Source organism: Gavialis gangeticus, unplaced genomic scaffold, assembly GCF_001723915.1.
Source record: "Gavialis gangeticus isolate Ggan-Ray unplaced genomic scaffold, GavGan_comp1, whole genome shotgun sequence".
NCBI classification, from domain to species: domain Eukaryota; kingdom Metazoa; phylum Chordata; order Crocodylia; family Gavialidae; genus Gavialis; species Gavialis gangeticus.
In genome coordinates, this window is record NW_017729024.1 from 9447216 (window position 1) to 9470222 (window position 23007).

Sequence of the window (23007 nt, forward strand, 5' to 3'; positions counted from 1 at the left end):
TTAGAATATTAAAAAATAACTATAACTTTAGGTTTGGGGCTACAAACTATTGCATCTGGATAGGAAAAAACTTCTAGGCTGTTCCCCAGAGTTACTTGGTAAACTTATTTTGGGAAGTTACTTGCTATACATCTGGCTTATTTAATTATAAAATAGATGACACTAAATCAGAGCAAAATTGGTCAAAAGGATTTGTTGTGCAGACTGATCTTTTTTCTACAAATTTTTTTAGTCTTTTCCAATAAAATTCCAACACATATAAAAATGGCCTAAGTTCAAGGTACTCTTAATTGGTCATTTCATATAGTTCAAAATTATTTGTGACACTAAAGAGGATGCTGTTGTTGGCATTTTATACGGTCTGTACTTCTGATAAATTTGACAACGTAATCCAAGTCTAACAGTTCATCAGGCTAGTGTGGTTAAGGTACACCAGTTTCTATACTCAACTGGCATGCAAAGAAGTGATGTGACTAGTATTTTATATCTGGCCAGCTTATACATCTGAATGATGTTGTATCCATTTATAGCTGGGCCAGGTGTGGGCAGCCTTTGGCAGGAATACAAACCAGGGCTTGAACTCACTCTTTTGAAATGCTATACAGGCAGTCCTTGACTTAGGGCTAATCAACTTGCGGTGCTCCGCATTTACATCGCTGTTATTACTTACGGCACTGATCCTTGCCCTTACAGCAGGCAACGGCGCAGGCACCGTGGCTGGCATTGGACACTTACCAAAGGTATGCTCAGGCAGCGGTTCCTCCTGAGGCCATGTGCTTCCAGAGGCGAGATGGAGACAGGGGCTGGTGCCGGGGAACTGCTCCGCTTCCTAGCCCCAGTGCCATGTGCCTTCTAACTCCCAGAGGCATGGTGAGGCAGAGAGGGGGGCTGGCGGCTGGCGCAGGCTCCGCTGGCTCCAGGAAACTGCTCCACACCCCCCACATCATCTTGGGGAGCAAGGAGGCACATGGAGCCAGCAGAGCAGTTCCCAGCCCCCATCCCTGCCTTGTCATGCCTCTGGGAGCAAGGAGGCACATGGCATCGGGGCTGGGAAGTGGAGCAGTTCCCTGGAGTTGGTGGCACCTGTGCCAGCTCCTGTCCCTGTCCCTGTCCTTGCCTTGCCTCAAGGAGGAGCCGCTTCCCGCCCCACATGAGAACTGAGGAGCTTACCTTCAGTAAGTGTCCCATGCCATCCCCAATGCCTCTCTTAGTTACTGCTTTGCACTTTAGAAAGCTTTCTACAGTGTATATCATCTATCAGTGTATATTATTTATAGTTAATTAAATAATTGATTTAAATACCTATAAAAAGTTGGGTTATGCTCCTGATCAAAGGTCCTTGGTCAGGAATGTCGCCCCCTATTATAACATTGTTTCTGTGGGAAAATCAGATTCGACTTGCATTGTTTCGACTTACAGCGCCTTTTCCAGGAACGTAAACTGCTGTAAGTGCGAGGACTGCCTGTAGTCAGATACCTGAACCACTCTGTCGTTATAGTCCTCCCCAGATGGCAGAGTAGAGGAATCTATATGGCCTGGAAGGCTGTAAATAGGTATCACAATCATCCTGGGAGAAAGCATTTGTCCCAAGACCCTACAATTTCACTGTCCTGTTTCAAGCCCTTCCAAAGTATGTGGGATAAAATATATTAACACCTTTTTTTTTCCCAGGACATGGCTGTATGTGTTTGCTGGATACCTAATGGTGGAGGAGCGATGTGGCTTGGAAAGATGCTCTGTGTAAATGACAGTGCTGTGCCTGTTTTGATCCAAATTAAACCAGATCCATCAGGCTTGTATCCTGTGACGCTCAGAATATGGACAAATATCCATTTGGAGCCATTTCAAAAGTGGAAGGAATGGAGGAGATTCTTGCTCCAAAACACACAGCAGCTATTATGTTCCTGCATCAGCCAGGAATGATAAAAATATAGCAAAAACAACTCCAACTTTAACACTTCTTCATGTTTCCCTTTTGAGATGATTCCCTTTTGAAACTGCTTCAAATAGATATTTGTCCATACCTTGAGTAGATTCATTTAGGATTAGCTCTTTGTGATTTGGCTGAGTCATGTTGGATGCCTCAGAGGTTAATTGGGGTCTGGCTTATGGTCTTAGGATAGAAATATTTTCAACTTTGAGAAGAATAATACATACGTAGAATGGTCAGGTGGTGGTTGCCAGGTCTCAACAAAATAAGTTTTATAATTGTGTAGCCTTATAAAACAATTTATGTAACAGCATGTCAACTAGAATTCCACAGGCAGAGAGACAGAAGTTCCTCTTCAGGAAGAACTGAAATACAGAGAGGCCTTGTGGTTGAGCTCTGGAAGAGTGGATAATGCATAGGAAGTGGTAGCGAAGAAGCGCACACGCAGTCATGTAATAGAAATAGATAAACGTAAGGACAAGGTTGATTATCATTACTGGAACAAAAGTTGTAAAGGGGAAACAAGAAAAGAACTGATAAGTAGTTACTGGTGGAGCATTGCTGAGTTGTTAAAAGATGTGATAAGAGGCATGACTTTGAGACACCTGGCAATGAAAGGATGAGCTTTTAAAGAGAGTAAGGAGAGTTTTTAATCCATGGCTCTTAAAATATATCATAAAGGCAGGCAGGTTTGTCTACATCTGTTTCAAAGATGGGAAACTGAGGCACTGAGATTAAAATATGTTAAATCAGGGGTGCTCAACCCTGAGCTCAAGGGCTGATCTGGTCCACAGAGCCATGTAATCTGGATTGTGTGTCTTCCCGTAGGTCCAGAAATTTGACACTGGGGGAATGGAGACCATTAACACTGCCACTGCTTCCCCACTGCCAAATTTCTAAGCTCCATGTGGCTAGATCAGCCCCAGCTGGGTCTGTTCCCATGCAGTGGCATCAGGGCTCAGCTGGACCATTCCAACAGAGCTGCATTAGGCCCTGGTCCTGTGCAGCTGGATCAGCTCCATCTGAGCTATTTCTGCACAACTACATTAGGCCCTGGCTGGGCCAGCACCGCGTGCCATATCAGGCCCGTGGACTGACCCGGCACTGCTCATCCAGTTTGCAGGCTGTAAAGGTTAGGCACCACTGTATTAAATCATACCTATCTCTAAAACAGCGATTTGCAACCAGGGTGCCACAAAATCCCTTTACGGGCATTATGGGGTGCTGTGCAATATAACACTGTTAAATATGCAAACACCTGCACAATTCACAAAGAAATCCCAGAAATTTCAAATAAAAATCCATAGTGTCAAAGACCTTCTTCCCTGCTGTGCCCTTTCTGAATTATTTTGAAACAGAAAAATTGCTCTATTATTTTTCCATAGTCCAGAAACAAGGCAAAGCCAAGAACTGACATTTTCTGTGAGGTGATCTGAGTATAACAAGGGGTGCCACAAACCTAAAAAGGTTGAGAACCACTGCTCTAAAATGCATATTCTATTTTTATATGATATGACGAGAGAAATATCCCTTCAGTTCCACTTTGGTTTTCTGTTTGCTATACTAATTTTTTTTTGTATCATGCCAGTATATTAGCCAGAATCAATTTCGGTAACAGTAGTCTATTGTGAATTCAAAAGAATGCAGGTTGATAACCATATACATGCAGAAAATCTTGAGATTTGGTCTTGTAGCTGTTAGAACATTAACTTTTTTAGCAGGGTCAATTGCTTTTAAAATCTCTATATTTCATAAAATCCCAGAGCAGTTTTATTTTGGAAAAGATGATAAAGGTCATATTTTCAGCTGCAGCATTTAATTTTTGCACCTGCAAAATGTATGTGGAAGTATTTGTGCCCACAGAAACGTATACACAGCTGCTTGTTTATATATACTAAAGTTTTATTTAAGCTTTCTTGTAGCTGTAACATTAGACTGTGTAGTTAAGGGTGACTTTAGTTAGTAGTTTCTAGCATTTTTGAATGGTTATATGGGGAATTTTGTATATGTAAGTTATCCAGTGGATAGTTATCCATAGGAACTGAGGGTGGAGCTGATCTATTACCAAGGGATAGAAACTTTTATGAATAAGTAATATTAAGATGTGTTTAACCTTATTCCTGTATTTGTATGAAATACAATTTTTAAAAAAAATGTATTTGAACATTTTGGCCATAATTTGGGTAATAGATCAATGAGTAACTTAAGTGTTCCTCTCCCTTTTTAAATATCTGAGGAGTAATCACTGATAATTTGCATCTAAAATGACTTTCCAAGGGGACTAGTCACAAGGGTGTGTAGTGAGCCCGCAGGACTATCAACAAAGAGACAGTTACGGTCGGTGCATCACAGGAGGGAGGCCTGATGTCCAGAGTAGTAAGGCTGATGCCTGCAAACGAACTATTCAAAAAATGATATATCTCACATTTGAGATGAAATAAGTGAGAGACCAAAACTCTTTTTCTGACAGGATTAATAATCTTTGTTTGAAAAGCTGTGAACATCCTTGGATCAAGATGGATTCCAGTTTTAATAAATAGATATACATATGGGGTATAGTCACATGCATGGTATATGCTTCCAAAAATCCAGTAGGGAAATGGAAATGACCAGATAAGGACAGGTATTTAAGAGTTGCCATGGCAGTAGGCCTTCATCTAAAGATTCCTAGGCTTTGGGGACTTTAGTTCCCCAATGGTAAGAGTGACAGTCTCGCAGAGACTTTGGCTTTGGTCAGAAATGGAAGATGAATTTTAAGAGGAAAGATCAAATCACAGTTCTCATAGTTTTTTCCCTTTTGTTGGTTTGGTCTCTTATCTGTGTATGTGTGCCACTGATTACTGGTTACTGATTCTATGTTTCCTCTTGGTTTATAATGAACCTTTTTGCTAATTCTTATAAATTATTTTTGGCGTAGGTGTGATTTCAGGGCAGTAGACCATACAGATGGGGAGAGGACCTGTAATTTCATTGCACAAGTCAGAAAAAGTTTGTGATTCTTAAGCTGGCAAAATCTCCTCTGCTATGAGCTGTTAAAGCCTAAGCAAGACAAGTGAAGCTGTAGCATCTTGGGCTAAGGAATTGGACTTTTGCACATAAGTTGTTCTTAGTGGTCAAGCAGCAGATGACAGAGGTGATTGGGGCTGAAAGACACCATGGAAGAAGGTGTGAGTGAGTTTGCCTCAAAGGTAAAAGTGCACCCCAGAATGTTCTATAGTGCTTGTTATAGAAGGTGCGCTTAAGTTAAACTCCATTTGTGTATTTTTGTTTCAGTATTACTATGGCCAAAAACAGACATTAATTTCTATTGGTGAAGTCTAGACATTTTTCCAGGAGTGGGAGTGTACTGCACCCTGAAGCTGCTCCTTCTCCCCTGTTCTCCCCACCTTTTCCAGACCAGTGTGCTCTGCTCTGAAGCTGCTCCTTCTCCCCTGTTCTCCCCACCTTTTCCAGATCAGTGTGCTCTGCTCTACTCCTCCTGGTCCCTGAGCAAAGTGGAGCAGTAGGGAAAGACTTCCCGTGCCTTCCCCAGACTCATGTCTGGGGAATTGGGCAGGGAACAGCCTCCTCCGCTCCATGCCCAGTTTTCAGGAATGGAGTGGAGGGAGAACTGGGGCAAAACCCAGTTTGGGGAAGAGGCAGGGAACAGCAGCAGCTGTCCCATTTGTCTTGGACTTGTCTAGAAGGGGAGAGGAGACATTGGGCAAAGCCGCCTGCTTGTTCCACACAACAAGGACCCCATTCTGGGGAAAAGTGAGCAGCTGCTCCTTGCTCTGCTCTTAGACTCAGTGAGCAGAAGGAACTGCAGGGAAAACCCTGTGCCTGCTTTCACTCCAGTGTGACAAGCAAGCAGAGAGTATAGCTGCTCCCAGCTCCCAGCCATGAGGCAGTGGGAGCCAAGTAGACAGAACCGTGCAGCAAACCCGTTCCACACACCTGGGACTTTATCATAACATACCTGTGACTCCGGTGTAAGGACTGGGTGTATGCTTTTCCCTGCTGCCCCAGAGAGACCCTCCCCAATTCTTGTTCCCAGTCCACTGGGTTTTAAATCATCAACCCCACCATGCAGCTGGGCAGTGTGGGTGGGAAGGGTAAGTGGGTCAGGTTGGCAAAGCTCCCTATCTCTTCCTGAAACCAAGGGCTGCAGGGAGGCAGATGGTTGCCCCTCCCTTCCCCTGCTGGATCAATCTGGGAGGGAAAGGAAGAGGAGGAGCAGTGAGGCAAAGTGACTCCTGGTATGAAAAGCAGGCAGGGGGCTTGCACAACTACTGTCTGCTTGGCTCCTGGTGTTTTGGAACCCAGCGGACAGAGCAGCACAGCAACGCCTTCTGTCTGCTACTCAATGGAGTCCCTGGAGTGTATGGAGCTGGCAGGGACCTGCTCCTCCCCATCACTCCTAATCTACAGGAAGAGCAGGAGAAGCTTCCTCTCATGCCTTTTCTAGACTGGCAAGGCCCTGAGTTCAGGGAGGCAGAGGCCCCTTCCTGCAAAATCACTCCTGGTCACCTGGGGGAGTTAAGCTAGGAGAAAGTTTACAAACATCCATTTCCTGATGAGAAACTCTTTTAGGACTGACTTATCCCTGGTTGGAAATGGTGGATACTAGAACTGCCATTTTTGGTCCAGGGGAAAGATCATAAACATTAGTACACTTTTGATTTCTGCTGGGAGAACAGTGATCCTAGTAGAAACTGAACTTCTGTATGGCCTAAGTACTGTGTGTGTTGACTCCTCCAGAAAGATTCATGAGCCTACACACTTCAGCCCCCCTCTACACACAAGTTGTATGTCATTGATCATTAAGATCACTTAAAGATCATAAAATGTGCAGCATGTGTGCATATGCTTATTCCTATAAGCCAAGGGTGTCAAACATGTCTTGTGGGCTGGATCTGGCCTGTGGAGCCACTCTATCTGGACTGTTGAGCTACTGGAAAGCCACAGGAAGTTGTGCATGGTCTGCTACAGAACCTGCAGCATTTCACTCTGCTGGTCCTGACCATCATTAGCAAGCTCAATTTGCCACCATTGCTCTCAAGTCTCTTCCCCAGACCCATTACCACCAGCAGTGGATCCTCACTCCAGACCCTCCACCGCCACCACCACTAGACCCTTGCTGCTGTCAGGCCCGCTGCTGCTGCTGTTGTGATGGCAACCAGAGGCACCCCAGTGCCCCATCTAGATTTCACCTGCAGGAGCCCTACAGTCCAGATCCAGCCTGGGGCCCCGGGTGAGTTTGACAACCCTGCTGTAGGCCATCATATTTACATTTTCACTCCATAGATTGTATAAGTCTATGTATTAGCTGAAAAACTTTCTGGCAGTAGATAAACATCAAGATTTTAGATTCAAGTGTGAATCATTTGCACTTTAAACTAGTGAATGAACAGTATTAATCTAGGATAAGATTGCCACCTCCTGATTTAGTTCAGTGTATTCTGGAATTAAATTAATATCAGTTAGGAAAACATGCTCTTACTCCAAAATAACAGCATTCACTTGGGGGTTTTACTGCAGGAGTTCCTGTCTAAATTTTGATTAGGGACCAGATACCACTACCTTAACTACTGGCATTTGGAGTAAAATTCCATTTATATATAGTGCAGGTATTGCAGAACTTTACCAGGTTGCCTTGACAATGACCTTCATTTTGATATGGAAAGACCACAGTCAGTAAGAATAGGTAATGGAGTAGGGGAAGAATTCACTTCTTTCTCAGCTGAGTGACAGTTCTGCCAATGTGTTTCCTATGTTTTTGATGCAAGCTGCCACTGCCCTCTGGGACCCACCAATCCAGCACATTTCAAACCACCAAGATAATTTAATCTAGGACATTCAATTGGGACTTTTGTCCCAGAGGTGAAAAAATAGGTTTTTATTTACTAAGTGCACCCTGAGGGAAATGTGATTCTTGATAATAACTATTGTAATTGATCTTACTATGGAAAAAAGGAAAAAAAATAACAGAAAATAATGAAACCATGATAGAGCTTTGCAAAATTTAATCTAGATGACCTACTTCTGTCTGGAAAATAGAGAGAAACTACAACAAGACTACAGACTACAAGACTACAACATTAAAATGTATAAATCTTTAAAAGTATTTCATTATATAAAAATTGATGAATTTTGTTTTCATGCTTTATTGCACCCATTACTTGAACATACTATAAAGTATTAAAATGTACTTCTATATAGTTATCTGTGTTACTGTGAATGTTTTGAGAGTGAAGTTGAGGAAATGTGAGTTGTAATGAAACCATTCTTTGGAGTTTAATTTCTGATTACCAGGGAGGAAGTTGCTGCTGTGTTATGGTTTCACTTCATTCCTATGTAAAAGAGTCATTCTTACTGACTTCAGTGGTACAGGACTGACCTTGCACCTGTGTTTGGGCAGCATTAAAGTTTTTGCAATTTTTAGACAATGTTTGTATCACTTTACTTTGGCTTCCCTCCATGTCTTCAATATGTTAAAGCAACATTCAGAAGAAAGGAAAAACTTCTACTTTAAAAGTCAAGCTGCTTTTCAAAATCTCAGTCTGAAAACAATTAATTATGTTTAAATATAAATTGCTATGTGGTAAAATATTCTTCAATAAAAGTAAACTAACAAGAGCATGCATAATAAATTCCAAGTATACTTTGAGTCTGGGAAAAATGTGGTTCAACCTTCCAGCATTAAATATATGCTTCTCCAAATGTTGTGATAATGTTAAAATGTGTCACAAAATAGTAACCACTTTTTATATGTTTCCTAGTATATTTGATATTTGTGAAACCAATACATGAAACTGCATTTACCCAAGAACATGTCTATTCTTTTTATTTTCTGGGTTTTCCCCCCATTTAATTTTCAGTGTAATACTACATTTGCAATAGGTTTCCTCATGTCTTAGTACTTTTTTTCTCCAATTCATTTTAATCTAGTTTAGTGAGGCTTTATTGATACATTCTAGTTGTTTATCTCCTTTTCATGAAAAATGGCTATTCCTATATATGATTTGATTTTACTTAAAGAAAATCGGAATAATAGAATTATACAAAACATTTTACCTAATAAAATAATATTTTTTCTTAAATTATACATTTTCCATAGTTTGATTACATAATACCTTTTATTGTTTTTATTTAGTACCTCATGCATTAAGTTTTAGGTCCAAAAATTAACATGTTTATAGCTATGTTTTCCCTTGATGTACACCATTTTAACATAATAGAAGTTTTTATTTTCTTTCTTATTAATTTAGCAGCAGGCTGGCTAAAAGATCCTCAGAATCTAGAGGTAGTCCAATATTTACCATAGTAATGTTTTGTAATGTTTACCATATTTACAAGACATATTTTAAATGCTTACGTAGTGAATATCTTTTAAATTCTGGGATTCATTTTATTAAATGTGAGGCAATGACAGTGTATGGGTCAAAATCAGTAGTCTGCAGCTTTTATTTAAATCTGGTTGCAGAGTGAAGCCATACAAAAAACTGTCAATTATATTCTTTACAATGCGTTTCTAGCATCACAATCACTAAATATTTCATTCACGTTTTAACATCCAGACATTGCACATTTTCCCAAATGTGCCAACCAGCTCCTCACCTTTTCCAAGAAATCGTGCACTTGCAGTATACAACTGACCGCAGCCATACGTTTATTTTTGTTAAATTAGATTCAAACCTGATTCAAACTCTGATCTCGGCTAACTGTAATATATTCTCTTTAGACATGCGTGCACTTCGAAAGATCTCATAGTGTTTTTGGAATATGAACTGATAGGCCATGTGGTTTAAAGAAACTTAGAAGTGCCTACATTGTGGTTGAGATTAGGAGGAATAGCAGAATCTGAAGGGGTTGGGACTGGCATTATGTGAAGACTAGGGACTTGGGGGAATTGTAAGGGGCAGAGCCATCAGCATGAGGAGCTACCTTTCTACATATAAATGCCTGTGTAATCCAAAGACTCCTCATGGTGCTGATTTTTGATGCAATAGAGGAAGTGAGGCAGTGGTGTCACGGAGATTTAAATAAATTTGACCTTTAGTGTGTATAGTCACCTCTTCCCCTTCATAAGAGATATGCATATCTAGTTTGTTTCCCTTCACATTCTGTGAAGGAATAGGACACTTTAATCTCTTTTTCCTTCTGGTGCCCTATAGCCCTATTGAAACCCTAATGTGACCTTATCACTTTACTCATTTCCTTGTAATTCCCAATGTGGCCTTGCACTCTTTTTAACCTTAGTAGTAAGTATCATTTATCCTTCTATGCCCACCATACCACCCCTGCCCTGCGTGCTGAGTTCAGCACAACATGGTGAGCTAATCTACATGTGATGATATCTTGCCCCATGACAAATAGCAAAAATGTAGTACCTATAAGGTGACGGAAAAAAGTGATCTGTACAACAACAGGCCCATTAGTCTGACTTCAATAATATGCAAGGTTGTAGAAACAATTTAAATGAAGAACAATTAAAAGACAAGGTGATAAACAGAAAGTGGGTTAAGAATGCAATATGCCATTTCACGCCAAGCAAATTGATACCTTCCCTTGGAAAGATAAATTCTTCTAGACAGGGGAAATACAGTAGGTCTAATCTATTTAGATCTCTAGTTAAGTATTTGATATAGTGCTGCATGGCTAACTACTAGTTAAGATGTAGAAGATGGAACTGTAAGGTAAATAAAAGCCTAGCTAAAGGGAAGACTACAATGGTTTATGATGAATTGAGATCAAATCAAACTACAGAGAGGTTACTATTGGAGTTCCTCTAGGATATGCTTGGGGAAGCAAATTAATATTTTCATTAATAACTTTGCTATAAAAAGCAAGAACATACTAATGAATTTGATGATGAAACAAACTTGGGAGACATCCATACAGAAGAGAATTGAAATATCACATAGGAAAAACTGAATGACCTCAAGAATTAGAGTAATAGCTGGGAACCTATTTAATTTGTGTTTTTGCAGATTTGGCAGAAAACAGGTATTTGCCATGAAATTGGGCATTGTCTGCAAAATCCACAAAATCAAAAAACATACTTAGTAAAAATAAAATGCTCACTTCCCAATGGGAGCCAGTAGTCTTCATGGCTGCTGTGGCCTGGCCTCTCAATCTGCAAAGTGAGTACTGGGAGCTGCCAGTGTGAAGGGGAGCAGCCAAGGTGGCAGCTGTCCTCCTTTCCCATCGCTGATTGGCTGAGAGGGCTGCTCATCGCGTGGCCTTGCCCCTTTTTGCCCATCAAAGGTGAGGGGCGGGACTACATGATAGATAGCCCTCTTGGGGAATTGGCGGTGAGTGGCGGGGCCACCACGGCCCTTTGGACAATCAGTGGATGACTTGGAGGAAGAGCAAGCAGGAGGGGGCAACAGCAGACATGTTTTCATACTTCCTGAGAAATCAGGGCAATTGACTTAGTTACCTTAGGTGCCTGTACATGAATGCACGGAGCCTGGGAAGCAAGCAGGAAGAACTGAAAATCCATTTACAGTCACAGAACTATGACATGATTGAAGGAGGAGCAGGAGTTGCGCTGGTTGTAAAAGAGCCATATGACTGCTCAGAGCTCCAGTATGAAACTGGAAATAGGCCTGTTGAAAGTCTCTGGGTTAGGGTCAGAGGGGAAAGCAATAACGGTGGTGTGGTGGGGGTGTGCTATAGACCACCAGATCAGGAGGTAGTGGTGGATGAGGCTCTTTTCAAACAGCTGGCAGAAGTTTCCTAATCACAAGCCCTGATTCTCATGGGGGATTTCAATCACCCTGACATCTGTTGGGAGGGCAATACAACAGCATGCAGGCAATCCAGGATGTTTTTGGAGAGTGTTGGGGACAACTTCCTGGTGCAAGTAATGGAGAAGCCAACTAAGGGCCATTCTCTTCTTATCTGTTTGTGAGAAGCAGGTCAAGAATTGGTGGGGAATGTCGTAGTGGATGGCAACTTGGGTAGCAGTGACCACGAGATGTTGAGTTCAAGAACCCAAGGAAAGAAAGGAAGGAAAGCAGCACAGTAAGGACCCTAGACTTCAGAAAAGCAGACTCCGACTCGCTCGGGGAAGTTGTGGGCAGGATCCCTTGGGGAAGCCAGTCTGAGGGGGAGAGGAGACCTGGTTATAAAGGCAGTCCTCAGACTTATGATGCAATTGGCTCCTGAAAACCGTGTCTTAAGTCTAAAGGTCGTAACTTGGAACCAATTTTCCCATAGGAACAATGTTATAAATGTGGGGTTGTTTCCCTTAAGATGCTGAATACAGCTGCGTCCAGCTGGTAAGTCTGTTGTGGGAGAAGGGAAGAGGTGGAGGGGGACAGATCAAGGGCCCCCACAGTAATGGAGGGGCTAGGGCAAGTTGCTTGTCTGGTGGCTCCCGCCGCTTGTCCGGGAAGGCATGGGGGGGCTTGTGCCCATGGATCTGTGTGGGGCACGGTGGGATGAGCTGGGGCTGCCCCAGGCTGCGTTGGGAGAAGGGGCTATGCCCTCCTGCTGCTGAGGGGTGGAGGGGCTGTAGCCCCCCCAATAGGCCCTTCCACCCACCTGGAGCACAGCCCCAGCCCTGCCCCAGCCCAGAGGTCACCCCCCCACACATACTGCTACCTTGCAGTGTGGAGAACAGCTGCATGTGTGGTATATGGTGTTGCAGATATGTCTGCAGCACCACATACTGTACAGCTGAGCTCATCTGGGCATGGCCTGAGAGCCTGTAGCATACTTGCCTCAGTACCTGAATAAAACTTTTTTTAGCTTCATTTCCCAGAGTAATTTTGACTCAGACTGTTTCAATTTCATTCAAGCTATCCTTTCCTATTTCTCTGCTATCTAACATATCATTAATATATAATGCTAACCCACTGCCTTTACTTTTATTTCCTGAGAATGTATGCCTTTAAATACCTGTTTTCTGAATAGCATGATTACATTTCCACTATATTTTGGCTGGAATGTATAATGCATTAAATGTATAAATATATATTGATGTGTGAAGTTCTGTACCTATATGCAGAAGATTCTAAAATTATTACAGTACTGCTTCATGTGAATTTTCACTGATGTTGAAATCAATTTAATCTCTAAATTGAAAATTATGGCTTAGTTATTTCTGGGTTTCTGTGTGTATGCTGTTTTAGACTGTTTATAATTGTTTTGTACCAAAAGTCATTTTAATTCACGATAAGAACCTTGTTGACAGGTGTTTCAAGGATAATTGTTAAATTGCCATGATGCCTACAGGTTATTGCCAAATGAAAATGGCTAGGCAAGTCTTGAGCATAAATAATACTTCTTATACTCACGTTAGACTTGTCCATCTGCCTTGCCCACCCCTTCTGGTGCACCAAGCCCAGAAATGTGGTGGTATAAGTACTCCAGGAACATCCCCTCGTTGTTGCCCCCAAGACATCTGTCTCTCGTAGAATGCAAATTCCTGTGGAGCCAAAAAAATTTTTTTTTAAAAGCCTGTCTGTACATGGATTTATTTTGGAATAAATTTTATGCTTTATATTTATAAAAAAAAATTAATCAACTTTAACTTGCATGTTTAGACATCCCCAGGCATTTGTACAATGGTTTATAAAATGGGTCTGGGTTGTTAGGTCTTACAGTGGTACGCAGAAGAAATGTTGATTATATTATAATTAGTGGTTGCCTGAAGAGCACCTAGTAGCAGAGATGCTTTAGGATGCTTTGTCAAGGCAGGAGGGCTGAACAGTGGTTGGAGTGAATGGGGCATATGTGTTAATAGCCTTTGTATCTTTGGGGACCTTCAAGGCTGAAATGGTGCAGGATTGTCTGTGGATGTATCTCTGAAATGGTTTCTCAGGGTGCATCACCACAAGACACTTTACTTCGGAACTGACTAATTAGTTCTGCAGTAAAGCACCACTTTCTACATGTGTGCCCCATTAGGCCAGAATAAAGTAGTTAACTCTACTGTAGGACAGTACTGCCCAACACAAGTACTACACTATAGTGGAGTTATTTACTCCGCTGCAACACACATGTAGGTGGTGACCAGGGCTGACTGGTGCGTGAGTAGAGCTGGGACTGCCTGCCAGCTAGCCTTGCACAGTAGTACCCTCATGCCCCAGCCAGCCCCTCTGCAGCACATTTTGCTGGGGGAAAATCTCTGAGTTGGCAGGCTGAGCCCCCCCCCACCACACACACCTCCCCCCCCACAAGCCAGGGCTGCACCACCTCAAACTCAATGTGCTGCATTCCTGGGTGCACATGCAAACTCTGCACCCAGGAGCAATTACCTCTGGTGCAAATTGCACTGGAGTTTATTGCATCACATTAATATCACATGTAGATGCACCCTCAGTGTCTTAAAAAGGCAGCTTTGAACAATCCTACCTATCCCAGTGAGGAAGGATGGGAGGGAAAGTCAGTTAAAGATCCTGGTATTTTTTCTCTCCTATGAGTGAATGAGAACATATGAAAAGCACTCATGGGCTAGGAACAGACATTCAGAAAGCCTGAGCCTGAATTGATTCAATCTTTACAGGTTAGTCAAACCTGGCTGGGCTGAATCAATCTGTAACTGTACAGACATCCCAGAAATGCAGGCACATGCTTGCAGTGGCTCAGGCTAGGCACTGGGGGGCACTAAAGCAGCCTTCCTTTTCATAGTGCTAAACTGAAGGGGGCATGGCCAGGCCCTGGACTGATGCTCTGATTAGGGAGGGGTTCTCCCCACCTTCTGACCAGCCCAGCAAGGAATTGATAACACAGTGTTTATCATCCCTAACTCAGTGTTTATCCCCTCATTAAGAAAACAACAGAGGGACATTACCAGCTACCTATTGATTCTGTCTTTGTCCCGTCTCCCACAGCATGAACCACAGCCAGCATGTGGTCTACTAGCTAATGCTGAGAGGTGTCTGTGTGAAGCAGAGGGGACGGGATCCTTGCCTAGCAGGGAGTGGGGAGGGAAGGGGGAGAGAAGGGCGAAGCCAGGCACATGCCTGCCGTTTCTGCCAAGCAAGGGGGCAGAGGGGAGGGGCCCCCAAGCCAGGGGGCAGAGGGGAGTCTGAATTAATTTAAACCAGCAAGGGGTCTGGGACAGACATTGCATAAACCGGTTTTAGCCAAATTAGTTAAGTCTGATACTATATTCAACCAGGTGTATCTCAAACCAGTTTCAGCCATTTTCAAACTGGTTTATGTCCACTGAACATCTGTTCTGTTACAGGCTTAAATCAGTTCCTGATCACTGCATCCAGTTTGTATAATGTCTGTTCCTAGCCATGAAGATATGACATGCAGGTTGATTTAAAAAATCCAGAAAGCACTTCGTTTTAGTTTATAAATATTAGAAAATACACTTAATTTTTGTATTAGCAGGCCAATTAGCATTCAGTATTTAACAGCTGATATTTGGTGTCTGTTTAATGAATGGGGAACAAAGTATGGCAGGACGTAGTAATAGCAAAACAATGGACGTATAAAATATGATGCTGATTTATGCAGCTGTCTGCTCTTTCAGCAACCTATAGTATTTTGACAGCAGAAAACAAATCCTGTTAGGAAAAGCAAAATAGCAATTAATTGTCTTTACATTTAATCTAGGAAATAATGTTTTAAATGGTCTCTTTGTTGCGTATTATTTATTTCTTATCCTTGCAAATAGTGTTTTTACCACACAATTATCTTAAATGAAAATAGTGTGTAATACTGAGATGAATATAAAGCCATCTGTTTGAACATACAGAGTTGAAGTTTAAACAAAAAAAGAAATATTCTCTTAAAGGCCACATGAACAAAATACCCTAGGACCACAAATGTGTTTCTAGTGGGAGTGTGACATTTTCTTAAAGATTACAAAAGCATTAAGCTTGTTACTTTTAAAGCTTATAGTAGGGGGTAAGATAACAGTAGCCAAGTTACTGAAATGTCAGTTGAACTGACAGAATTTCAAAGTTGGTAGCATGCCTGAATACCTTCCTGTTTTCTAGAACTGTTGCTTCAAATCGTTTATTAAGCCCATAATATGAAGAGTGACAGTGGAATCTCATTACTGACCCCTTGCCATATTGAAAAGATACCTAATTCAGGTTCTTATTATAGTTATATATGCTCTGATTTAATTTTTTTTTAAATGGTAAGTTACATATAGCTAATTTTATTATCAGAATTATGTTTACTGTCTTTAAAATATGAAACAGTGATACAAGTTTTATTTTTGAATGGCAGATGCTGTATTTTTATGCTCTGTTGAAGCTATTAACTTCATGTTTGGCTTTGTAGCCCCTGAATGTATTTGAATATTATAGATGTTGAAGGAAATATAATTTCAATTTTGTTAGCTTTTTCTTTTGCTTCAAAATGTCTACAATTAGGAAACACTAACTAATTATCTTTCTTTTACTGCTTCCTCAGCACACCTAGGTGTGCTTCCTCAGGGTGAAAAGAACATTTAACTCTCCATGCCCCCTAATTATTGCATTCTCCTCCCAAGTATAAAAGATGAAAGTGATTTACTCTTCAGCCTGATTTCTCTTGAGTGGTCAGAGGTCAATGTGAGATGTATATACTCTGGTACTCTCTTTAATATAAAAAGTGTGTGACAAAGAAGTTGAGAAGGAATTAATAAATCAAGCTATGTTTTACTTTGGAATATGCAGTTGTATGGAGGAAACCATATAGAACTATGAAATATAAGAGAAGGAAGACTTGGAAAATATTTCCTAAGGTGGCTCCTGGAGCATTATTTGAAAAAAAAAAAAAAAATTGTGCGATTCTTCAACAAATATGTCTACCGCCTCCTGAGCACAACTTAATTAGTTATTTCTTCCTGAGACATAATTAAGTTATGGGTTATTTATATGCCCCTTTATTCCTAAGCATACATGCACATATCAAAATTATCCTTTAAAAATACTGACTGAAAAAATATTGCTATCTTGGGGAAAAAAACACCCAACATCTATTTAAATTTTGGGGCCTTGACACATCAACGAAATGGATGTCATCTGCTCAGTGAGCATATGCTTCTATTTCTCACATTGACCTAAGTGTGAAAATTTGAAAATATGCTGTCTTCAATCAAGTGGCTTTAATATGAGTGCAGTATTTTTTTTTAAGTTGTACATATTTTAAGTCCTTTTTTAATATTATCTTTAACTACAGTTTCTTTAACATCCCTCCAGGGTCGGACTGTCTAATTCAAGGTTTAGCAACCAATATGTTGAGCTATGGGAGTCCCTTGTTTTAATCCTAGTGTTGTCTAAGGTGATCTCTGATCTCTTCAGTGGGGACCTGTCTGAGATGTGGACTGCTGTAGTTATTCAGGAAAAGCTTTTTATTTTTAGATGTGTGCAGCCTTTTGGTCTTCCACTAGTTGAGAGCTGGGGCCAGGTACAGAGGAAGGGATACTGACTAGGGGTTTACAGAAATAACTTCTAAGAGGCAAGGGTGATTTTGGGGGTGATAACTTTTATTGGACCAACTGCATATTTGGGATAAAGCTAGACAAGGTTCCAAATGCAAGGCATTCTGCAGGTGTTCAGTGAGAAATCAGATGGAAGAGTAAATCACTTTTATCTTTTATACATAGGAGGATAATGCAATAATTATGCAAGAGGCAAGGATTTTTTGGGTGATTATCTTCTATCGGACCAACCATAGCTGGGTTAAAGTTAGACAAGCTTCAGTGACCTGATTTACCCAAAGAACCTTGTTTCAGTTGGTCTAATAAAAGATATCAGATTTACCCAAAGAACCTCATCTGCCTTTGTTCTTCAGCCAACACAGCTACAACCAACACCCTTGAAGAACGCCTTGCATTTGAAAGCTTGTCTAACTTTGGCTCAGCTATACAGTTGGTCCAGTAAAAGAGATCATACAAAAAAATATTTGTCTCACGTACGTGATTGCTACAACATCATTCTAACACTACTAGAAAAAGCTTGTGCATTTCTACCCCCACCTGAGGCAGTGGCATAGCTGAATATGAGTTCCGAGAAATAGCTTGTATACTTTTCCAGTAGTGCTGAGATTCTAGAGTAGCCTGTGTGTGGAATACCACAGTCAATGTAGATACTCAGGAGCTAATTTATAGTATTCTCTAAACCTACAAGATGTTCTTGACTAAATTGGTCTTTTCTGCTCCCAGTATCCTTGACATGAATTGCATCATTTCCATAACTTTCTAGCCCCCTTGACATATACAGGTAAAGGTGCAATTGGATCTAATGTATGACCCGCAGAATCATGCCTCCTGCCATGCTATAGCCCTGTCAGTTGTGAGGCTTTCAGTCCCAGGTGTGTAAGGTGCAGCTGGGACCTAGAGTCTCATGTGGGCTGGGGGTTTCATGCACCCCTGAACCTTGGGGATCATAGCAGCCACAATCCCCAGCGCTCAGGGGTTTCACTCTGGGTGAGGTATACCTCTGCAGCTGAGAGCCCTGGCAGTTGATGGGGTTCCCAGCCACAGGGTAGACCGTACTACACATGCAAATTAAAGCTAAATAGCAATCAGCTATAAAGTTAGTATACATTTTCAAGGTCTACCTTTATAGCTGGTTGAAGCTTTTTATTGTTTGATAGGTACTCTGCATATGTAGTTGGTCTCAAGGTAATTGTGCAATTAACCATTTAATTGTGCAAGACCTGTAACATGTAGAGGGGGCCTCTGTAACTGTTTAACCAAAGATGGAGCTAGGACTGGCAGGCTTGTTTTATGTGTTCCACTTCATTTAAAGCTTGTTAATATCTTGTAAATTATGGGAAGCTTCATGTAAAGTATTATCTTTTGCCATACAGGTTGCTGAGAAATTCCAACATGTTCTGTAACGAAATAAGAGGCAGGATGCTTTGCTATTATATGAAGAGGTGTTCAAAGTATGCTCTCATCTCAGAGTTCAAGGCTTGCAATTGTTTTAGGTGCACAAATCTACCACATGTGCAATAAGAATATATTTAATTTATATGTAAAATATTTTAAGGACTCTGGATTTTTTAGCAAATCATTTGCTCCAGAAATTCTTAAATTTTATTCTGCATCCCTAAATTTATTTCTAAGTTTGTACATTCTTCCCAAAAATACCCATAAGAACTTTTGTGGTGATTTTGCCTAAATAACATTTGGAAATAGCAAAAAGGAGGACACTGAAAAACTATTTACCAGAATGAAGTTGATATTCCTCCTTTTGAGTTGAATTTCTGTTTTTTTAGAACAGAATCTGTCACTGCTTGCTTTTTTGCCCCTTGCAAGTTCCAAGAGGTAAAAAAGCAAACTGTGACAGAATCACTTTCATCTATTATTTAGGAAACACATAATATCATATGTAGACAACACAAAGGAATGATGAACACCTAATTGAACCTTGATTGCAGAAGGTTCTTTTACAGTTTCTTTTTAAATATGGCATGCTTTGTATAATGAAGCAGCTTGTGTAATGCCTGAATCATTCTATTTATGACTGTTTGAATAGGGTATGGAGAAACTTCTAACATGTTCACATTTTAGAAGGAATGTAAAGCTTTTTAAGCAAGAGTATTAAATGCACTTGATTATGATTTTTAATTCAAATAAAGTTTACTTTTATCACTAATTTCTGGAATGGTTTTCTACAAAGCTCTGAAAAACCCATCAATTTCAGAACCCATGAAAAAGCTTGACACACCTGAAATTATTTAATTTCTTTTCTCAGCAGAAGGCAAAGGAAAACCTCTGTTTTAGAGAATTCCACAAAGAACTGCCCTATTTCAAGATAGCTGCCATCTTCTGTGGTTCTCAGTGGAAAGGAGGCAACAGAATTCCCCCAGTTATTATGTTCTTTTTTCCACTAGCTTGCTTTATTGTTTCCAATGTGACTCAGGCCTACAGGCCTAAAAGGGTGGTAGTAGCTCCCAAACAAGAGTGAGGCAAAGAGCAATGCTTTGAAAAGCAGGTGGATGGATGCAGTGGACATTGTGGCTAGGGACAACACACTGGCTTAGTCCTATTGAGAACAATTAGAAATGAAAGCCTTTTGAAACAAGTACTTCATGAAATTCTCTGAATAAACAGTATTTCCTCAGTTGGTACTGCAGAAACTTTAAATTATGAAGAACAGAAAAAGGCAACCATTAGTGCTTAAAGTGTCTGCAACTGTAGCTTACACAGAGATTTGGAAATATATAGGAATATACATAGCATTTGTAAATGTATAGTTTAAAGAGTCTGTCTTGTTTCATTGTTAAAATTCCTTGCAACAAAATCATCTACCAGCTGCTAAATTTCTTAAAGGATTCATAGCTAATTAATTGTAAATCATAGACTCATTTATTAACTGACTGGTGATTTTTTTCTGAAAATTCATTGTATGTTCATAAACTGTTATAATTTGGGGGAGGATACACATATTGAGCTTCTGTTTCCGGTGTAAACTCAATTCATGCTTACGTATAAAGCTGTGTAAAGTGGCTCCAAATTAAAAACGTTTTTGCTAAAAAAGTACAAACATAATGATTATTATAACAAGTGTTTACCAAATACATTCATGTTCACAATATTTGACAAATGTTCTCTAATTTTCTAACGAGTAACATTGGTCAGGTGATTTGCTTAGGGTCATGACATAAAAAATTTGTGTCAGAGCCAAGGTGAGAACTCCTGGCTCCCAGTCTTGCATATCTAGAGCTGGATGGTAATTTTCTCATTTGGTCTGTGACTAAAAATTGGTATGAAGATTTTATTTTGACAGACATCCACACTCCGTGTTAAAAAAGAACTCTTTAAACATTTTATAGCTAACATCTAATGTAGAATCAGCCTTCTCAAATGAAAAAAAATCTTATTTCACTTTATTGAGAAGACATTATGGAGTAGAGTTTATTAAAGTTTCATGTTTAGTGAATCTCTTTCAAGAGACTTATGTAGTCTTTACTGAGGTTGTTTAATACTTGGCAGTGACATCTCTCATTTGAAGATAGACACACTCTTGTGATTAAATATATGCAAATTTATACATGCTTTCCATGTTTATAGCTAAGTTGAAATCCCTGGCTTCACTGGATTCCTGTAACTTATACACAGTACGGATGTGTGGAATAAGCAATTATAAAAGTCACACACTCAGGGTGATGAGTAATAAGCAAATGTATGCTTTCTTCACACCTATGGCCATTTTTAAAAGCAACAACATAAGGACAAAAACCAAGCAGAGTGCAGACTGTAGAGAGGAGCTGGTGTATGCAGGCTTTTTGAGTGTGCTTTTTTATTAGATTTTGTTGGCAGCCCAAGGTTTCAGTGGAACGAAAGGGAACTGAAAAGCAGACAGGTGTTTAAAAAACCTTAAACACCCTGATAACAGTTTCCATCCATGTGGTTTCCTCTGCTGCGCTGATAGTTCTTTATGGTTCTGTCAGTTTCAATCAGCAGAGAGTACATGTGATCAGTATATCTGATAAACTTGTCAATGCCTTTTTAAAGCAGGATTCCCCAACCTATTCTATTCAGCCTCCCCCCTCACCATTTCAAGTATAATCTTGATAAGACAGAGATATGTCACAGGCAGCTGTGTATAGCCAGCTCAGACTACAACTAATTTGTGCAGGAAAAAATTAAATCAGGAGGTAAATTATTTCATGATTGCTCATTCCCAACAGAGTTGGGCATCATTCTGAAGAAAATATCAAATAATTGGTTTCAGGCCGTGTCAGACACATGCAATTCCCTTCACTAATGGCTGTGTGAGGTAGCACTAGGCCTCAAGGGTCACCAAAGAACTGGAAATAGCTTAGTGCCAGGCACAGCAATAGAGAGACAGAGCACACAGGAAATGAAGTGGCAATAAATGCAATCTATAGGGGAAATGTGCTTCACTTGGAGTTTAATATATTGGCTTAGAATCTGGCAGTAAGCCATGCAACAATTGTTTACCTTTTTGTCAGCATCTGCATCTGTTCTGTTTTGTAAACGGCACTTAACTCTCAGTCGGTAAATGCTGGAATCAATAACAACTGTTAAGGGATTTCCTTTCTTTTTTTCATATTCTATAACAAATGCACAGTACAAACAATGTTTGCCTTAGATTAACAAGGAACAGACATTAACAGGGTCAAAGGGATTTGGTTGGGAATATTTTATAGCTTCTTGGGTTTGCAGTAATTATATCTGTGTGATTTGAATGTATCTTGTAACCTATCCAAATTAAACTGTTAAAAAAAAAAGCTAGCATGCAGTAATGAAGATGATTTTTTATAATTATCTTAAGTACCGTGTATAGAAAACTGCTGGCACTGTTTGTAATAATCTAGTTCTGTGTAATATTGTGTATTACATCTGCTATGCAGAAATATTAAGTTGCTTTTTACAAGTTTAGGAAATTAGTGATTATATCCAGCAATCCTAATTATTTTAAACCTACAGTTACTTAAAAAATCATATACCACAGTGCAACATAGAAGGGGACAACTAAGGACTAGTACCTATAAAACTGAATATATCATTACTAAATGCAAGTGAAATAATAATACAGTTTATATATTGGCTCTGTTTTGGAGCTAGTGTGCAGATGAATGCTGTCATAAATGCAAGATTGTTATAATAGTTATGGCATCACTTAAAAGTTAATATCTTTGAGAGCAGAAGAACACATTATTGTTAATGAGATTTATGCATGTAACTCCCTGTGCACTGCTTTGAAAATTTCCCCCTTAAAATCTCCCTGTACACAGTAGCTATCAGTAAGTCAAGTTTCTCTTGTTTTATTAACCTACTTCATTTCAGATTTTAACAGAATGTTAGTCCATTTATGAAATGGCTTGATTATTTATATGCAGATTTTAGTTATATTTTAAGTCTTTACTATATTTTCTTTTCCTTGACTTTTTTAATGTTCTTACTTTATCAGTTCACTTCATCTGATAATATTCTTTCCCTCACTCCATTCCCTTCCTGGGTCTGCTAATAAGGACTATATAATGTGGAATCAGCCTTCATGAATATCAAAATGAAGGAGATGTAGAATAAAGTTGATTAAAGGGGTTCCTGCTGAGGGAGAGTTCCCCTGTTGCAGTCACAGAAGAAGACAGGCATCAGATTGCCCTCCAAACCTTGCAAACCCTAGGGTTAGAGAATAGAGCTGCAGAGGGTG

The 23007-nt window shown here is 40.2% G+C and overlaps 1 protein-coding gene across 4 annotated transcripts in view; it reads left to right on the plus strand.

The window, feature by feature from the left end:
* The window catches only part of KIAA0825 (KIAA0825 ortholog), a 446673-nt gene that overhangs the window by 77378 nt on the left and 346288 nt on the right, over positions 1 to 23007 (plus strand). The gene's annotated exons all lie outside the window — the stretch shown is intronic.